We start from the raw sequence: 6,993 nt of genomic DNA on the forward strand, positions 1-6,993 counted from the left end.
CTTGATGTTCCTAGCTAGGAATAAACAAATGCAACATACTACACCATGAGAAAGAGGACTAACCTCCAGGAAATAGAGTGAATAGAGGAAATGTAAACAAAAACAAAACATAGAATAAGTACAATTTATATCCATCAAAAAATCCAAAACACACTCATATTACACCCATTTAAAAAGGCCCCTATGAACTAAAATATATATATAAAAGAAATGCAATAATTAAAATTAAAGTAATTCTGCAATAGCATAGATGAATACCAGAATGGATTCAGCCAAAGATGTATGAAGTTTTCTAGAAGATAAAATAGAAGAGTATTTCCTAGGACACACTAAAAAGGACAGAGTATGAGAGAAGAAAAATTCTTATTCCAGCTCTCATATAATTAGAACTTCTGTAGAGAAAGAATAAAGGGGAGAAAACTTTTAAAATAACAACAAATAATGTGCCAATACTATAGATATGTACGGGTTTTAATTTTTTTCATTTCTCACATCCAGTTCATCAATGATTCCCCTATCCAATGACTCTCCACCTAGCAATCTAAATTAAATTTTAAATACAAATTATAACATTTAATCTTTGATTAAGCCATTCATGGCTTCCAATTGCATATAGAAAATAAAAATCTATTTCTTTGATTTGATTTGGTCTCTGACTGCCTTTCAAACCTCCCATAATTCCACTTTTACTTTCCTCATTATACACCATTACACTGACTATCTAGTATTTCTCACAAAACATCCGGATATTTCCTGGCTCTTGGCCTTTGGGCTTTCTGTTAATCTTGCCTGGATTACTCTCCCCAACTCATACCCAAGCTTTTCATAAATCTGCTTCCTAGTCATTCTTTAGATTAATATTATATATCATTTTCCTTAGGGAGACTTACCTTCATCACAACAACTGTTTAAGTCCTTTGATTATTCTTTATCATAGCATGCTGTTTATTTTATTTATAAATATATTAAAATCTGTAGGTTGAAATTTTTACATGGTTGTTGTCTAACAGAGGGGAGTTTTATTTACAGGAGAATTAGGGCTTTCTCTGTTTGGTTCTAGATTGTATTTCCAACATTTAGCACAGTGATTAGCTTAATATATTTGTTAAATGAATAAATGTATGACTTAATTTGGAAGGGTACATTAAGGGTTCAACACAATTCATTAAAAGTGGTATGCATCTTTCCCTAATTAAGGTGGAATTTCAGAATTCAAAGGATACATAGAGCATATTTTTAAAATCACAGAGGAGTAATGTCACAGAAAATGTTAGAATTACGCACTCAAATAATTGGTCTTTCCACTGAAACAACAGAAAGATGGTAAAACTCTGAAAGAATCAATTTTTTCAGAACTCTGAAATATAAACTAAAAATTACAGCAACCAGGGAGCTGTTTAATGAAAAAACGGATTTAAATTTCAGTAAGACAGCATCTACAAATCATATATATGTATAATTTATAGATTGTAAAATAATAAATATTTTTCCACAAATTACATATATAATTTAAAACAGTCTACAAATTATATATATATATAATATATAATATATACATACACAACATATATGGCAAACTGAAAACAAACAATATATAAGAAGACTAAAAACACAATTAAGAAATACATTGGCAGAAAATATTCTAAAGTTGGAACAATACAGAGAATGATTATTCTGTCTCATATCGAAGGATACAAGCAAATTTAGGAAGCATTTCATATTTAGAATAATAAAATTAAATTTAATACTAAGGGTAGGCAAGCCAAAATAAAAATATAGATAAATTAATATCAGAAACAATAAGATTCAAGGTGAAAATTATTAAAGAGAACAAATATGAATATTTTATATGATGAAAAACAGATTCCATGAGGAATATATGAGGGAAATGAATCTTTATTTACCTAGCAGCACAGCTTTGAAGTGTATAAAGCATACAGTGTTCAAAATACAAGGAATAGAAAATGCATATTTTCAAATATTATTGAAATATATTTTAATAATTTTCTATTATGATACAAAAAACTCAATAATTTCAAAAAGAAAAAACAGACACACCGCTTATAGCAGTGCAATAAAACAATAAATAAATAACAAAATGAGAATGTCTCAACATAATCCAATAGAAAGTTAAGGACAAAAAACAATTCTAAATAATTTTTTCAATAAAAGGGAAATCAACCCTGAACATTTTCCTTAGATATCAACAACCAGGGTCAATCAAACTGAAAGCTGTGGAATCTGGCCAAAAAAATGGTGTTCATAAAAAATGTATTAATGCATTCATTTATGAAATTTGCATTAAGCACCAACGATGAGTCAGGCGTTATTTTAGATGCTGGTATAGGCTTTTTAAAAAATTCAGGTAGAATGTGTGGACAGTAAAATGCACATACTTTAAATGTGCAGTTAGATGAGTTTTGATAAATTTCCATTTTAATTTCTTCTTTGAACCATTGGTTTTTAAGGAGCATGGTGTTTAATCATATATTTGTGAATTTTCTAGCTTTCCACCTGTTATACACCCATGTAACCACCACCACAATCATGATAAATAACATTTCCATTTTAACAAAATGTTTCATTATGTCCTCCCTTCACAATCACTTTTTCTGATATCTCTGGACACAGGCAGCTACGGTTCTGATTTCTAATACCATACATGAGTTTTGCAAGTCTTTGACATCACACAAACAGAATCAGACAGTATGCACTTTTTTGTGTAAGACTTATTTTCTTAGCAATGTCTATGAGATATTCATGTTGTTGCATGCATCAGTTCTGTGTTTTCAATGCTGAGAACAAAGCACACAAGAATTTCATTGTATCAATTTACTACAACATGTTTACCCATTCACTTGCTAATGTGTATTGTATTGTTTCTTGTTTAGGGTGACTACCAATAAAGCTACTATGAACACTGATGTACAAGTCTCTCTGTGGACAGGGTGTTTTTACTTTTCTTAGATAAATACTTGGAAGTGGAATTATTGGATCATATGGCAGGTTTAAGGGTACCTTTATATGAAACTGTCAAACTGTTTTCCAAAATGATTGCAATGCATCTTCTTTGTGAAAAATTTAGAAAATAAAAGAATATATATTATGAAGAAAAGAATAAAGAAAATTCCACTGTAAAACTGTACCCACATCCAAAGATAACTATTAGCATTTTGGTGAATTTCAATTCCTTTGTTTTTTCCCCTTCGTCCCCCTCCTCCCCCTCCTCCTCCCCCCCTCCTCCTCCTCTTCTTCTTTCTTCTTTTCTCTTTCTCTCTCCCCCCTCCCTCCCTCCCTCATTCCCTCACTCCCATAATACAAATATGTATGTGTATATAAACATATGCAAGTGTGTTTATGTGCATGTATTGATTATGAATTTGGGTCAAAATAATAAACATAACAAAATTTGGATCGTACTATACAACAGGTTTAAAGTCCCACATTTTTTACATTGAATTGATCATGAGTTTTCTCCATGTTATTAATTTGTCCTCAAAAGCATGAAACCTTAGCCCTCTCATCGCTGTTAATTTCCAATTTTATTTTGATACCACATCATCCTGTGAATCCCTTGCACTGAATTTTTCACACTTTTAATTATTACTTGGTATCTATATTCCCTGTAAGCTTCTTGAGAGTTCCTTGTTTGATAGTTTTCCCAGTACTTAAGGACTAGCAAATATTAAATTTCAAACTAATAATTATACAATGAATTTGACATTTACACTTAGACAAACATCACATCAAGTATGTTGTAGTTTAAATTTTTTAAGGGGCCCACTTTCAGTATTTCAAATAAATAGCAGTATCTCAATATTTAATTGTACCAAATTACAAGAATGAAATAAAATCAGAGAAGGTAGTATGAATAGCAGAACATGTTTCACTTTGCCTTTACATGACTTACTTTATCCACATATCTTAGCAGCCTAAGTAGTGAGTCACTCATAGTGCACTTAGTATTTGTTTTATAAATGATTGAATGAATTTTCCACAGCTTTATTAAAATAAAATTGACATACATCAGTGTGCAATTTTAAGGTGTACAATATGCTTACATCATACATTTATATAATGCAAAATAATTACCACCATAGCATTAGTTAACAACTCCATCTCATCACAAAATTATCATTCCTTTTTGTGGTGAGAATATTTAAGATCTACCCTCTTAGCAATTTTCAAGTTTATAATACAGTATTATTACCTCTAATCACCATGCTGTGCATTGCATCCCCGGCACTTGTTTTTTTGTTGTTGTTTGTTTGTTTGTTTTGATTTTTAAGATTTTATTGGGGAATTGGGGGAGGAGAACAGCATTGAGGAATCGGGGAAGGGGAACAGACAAGTTGCTGTCCTTTTGTTCTTCAGTCTAGTTGTGGAGGACATCACTTCACTGGCCCATGTTATTATCATTGTGCTCTTCCCAGGTGAGGCAGATCAGTCGCCAACCACTGGAAGGCCTTTCACAGTGGCTCTTGGCAGCTCACGCTGGCTGCTGGCTACTGGCAGCCATTCACGGTAGCTTATGGCAGCCCACTGCAGCTTCACTGCAGCCTATGCCATTGCCGGTGACTCAGGGCCGACCAGCTCCAGGTAGAGCTGTTGTTCACCATCTTAGCTGTAGAGGGCAGTGTCACTGGCCCTCATGTGGGATCCGAACTGGGGACATGCTGGTCAGAGCTGGTGTCCCAAGCCAACTCTTAACCAACACGCCACTCGGCCGGCCCTTGGGCACTTGTTATTTCAGAGGTTTGTATCCTTTGATGTATATCTCCCAATTCCCCTCAACCTCCAGCCCCTGATAACCACCACTCTACTCTGTTTCTATGAGGTTTTTTTGGGGGTTGTCTTTTTTAAGATTCCGCATATAGGTGATATCACACAGCATTTGTCTTTCTCTGTCTGACTTACTTCACATTGTATAATACCATAAAGGTTCACCCAAGTTGTCACAAAAGGCAGGATTTCTTTCTCAAGGCTCACTATATATAACATAACTTCTTTATCTATTCATCTGTCAGTGGACACTTAGGTTGTTACCACATCTTGGTTATTGTGAATAATGCTGCAATGAATATGGGAGTGCAGATATCATATATATCCAACAATCCCACTTCTTATATATATATCCAGAAGTGGGATTGTTGGATTATATGCTAGTTCTATTTATTTTTTTCCTTCTCCCATTTGTATAGGTTGCCTTTTCATTTTGTTGATGGTTTCTTTTGATGTGCAAAGCTTTTTAGTTAGATGTATTCCTACTTATTTTTGCTTTTGGTATTTGTGCTTTTGGTGTCATATCTAGAAAATCACTGGCAGGACCAATGTCAAGGAGTTTTTTCCTTGTTTCAGGAGTTTGATGGTTTCAGATTTTATTTTTAAGTCTACTCCATTTTGAGTCAATGTTTGGGAATGGTGTCCAATTTTATTCAGCTGAGTGGTTGTCCAATTTTCCCAACACCATTTATTGAAGAGACCATTCTTTCCCCATTGAGTATTCTTGGCTCCCTTGTCAAATATTAACTGACTGTATATTTGGATGTTTACTTTGGGGCTGTCAATTCTGTTCCACCAGTCTATGTGCCTACATTTAGGCTAGTACCATATGTTTTGATTACTTTAGCTTTGTACTGTAGTTTGAAAACAGAAAATGTGATGTCTCTGACTTTGTTCTTCTTTCTCATAATTGCTTTAGTTATTCCAGGTTTTTGTTTGTTTGTTTGTTTGTTTGTTTGTTTTGTGTGTGTGTGTGTGTCCATACAAATTTTAGGATTGTTTATTCCTCTTTTTATGAGAAATGGAATTAGAGTTTTGTTAGGGATTGTATTGAATCTATAGATGGATTTGGGTAGTGTGGACAGTTTAACAATATGATTTCTTTTAATCCATGAACATGAGCTATATTTCCATATGTTTATGTCATCTTCAATTTCTTTCATCAGTATTGTAGTTTCCAGTCCACAGATCTTTCACTTCCTTGTTTACATTTATTTCTAAGTATTTTATTGTTTCTTCTACCATTATGAATGAGGTTATCTTTACTTCTTTTTCAGATGTTTGTTGTTAGTGTAGAGTAATGCAACTGTTTTTTCTATGTTAATGTTGTATCCTGCAACTTTACTGAATTTATTGATTATTTATATAACAGTTTTTTGATGGAGTCTTTAGGATTTTCTACATATAAGATCACGTCATTAGAAAACAAAAAATTATTTCTTCCTTTCTTCTTTGATGACTTTTATTATTTATATTGCCTAAATGTTTTGGCTAGGAATTTCATTACTATTTTGAATAGAAGTAGTGATAATGAGCATCCTTATCTTGTTCCTGATTTTAGAGGAAAAGCTTTCAAACTTACATCATTGAGTATGATGTTGGCTATGCATTTGGCATATATGGCCTTTCTTGTATTGAGGTATGTTTCTTCTATACCCAATTTGTTGAACGTTTTCATCATGAAAAGATGTTATATTTTGTCAAATGCTTTTAATGCATCTACTGAAATAATAATGATTTTTATCTTTCATTCTATTATTTTGGTGAATCACATATGATTTTTTTCTGTTGAATAATCTTTAAACCCCAGGGATAAATCCCACTTGGTCTTCGTGAATAATCCTTTTTGTGTGCTGTGAAATTTGGTTTGCTAATATTTTGTTGAGAATTTTTGTATCTATATTCATCAGGGATACAGATCTATAGTTTCCTTTTTTTTATTAAATTTGTTGGGGTGATATTGGTTAGTAGAATAATTGTCTAGTAAAATTTCAAGTGTACATTTCCATAATACTTCATCTATCTATTGCATTGTGTGCTCACCACCCAAACTCAAATCTTTCTTGTAGTGCTCTTAATCTGGTTTTGGGCACAAGGTAATGCTGGCCGCATAACATGAGTTTAGGTGTATTCCCTCCTCTGCAATTTTTCCAAAGAGTTTGAGAAGAGTTTGATTAGTGTTAATTCTTCTTTAAATGTTTCATAGAATTT

The sequence above is a fragment of the Hipposideros armiger genome, unplaced genomic scaffold, assembly GCF_001890085.2.
Source record: "Hipposideros armiger isolate ML-2016 unplaced genomic scaffold, ASM189008v1 scaffold_317, whole genome shotgun sequence".
NCBI lineage: Eukaryota > Metazoa > Chordata > Mammalia > Chiroptera > Hipposideridae > Hipposideros > Hipposideros armiger.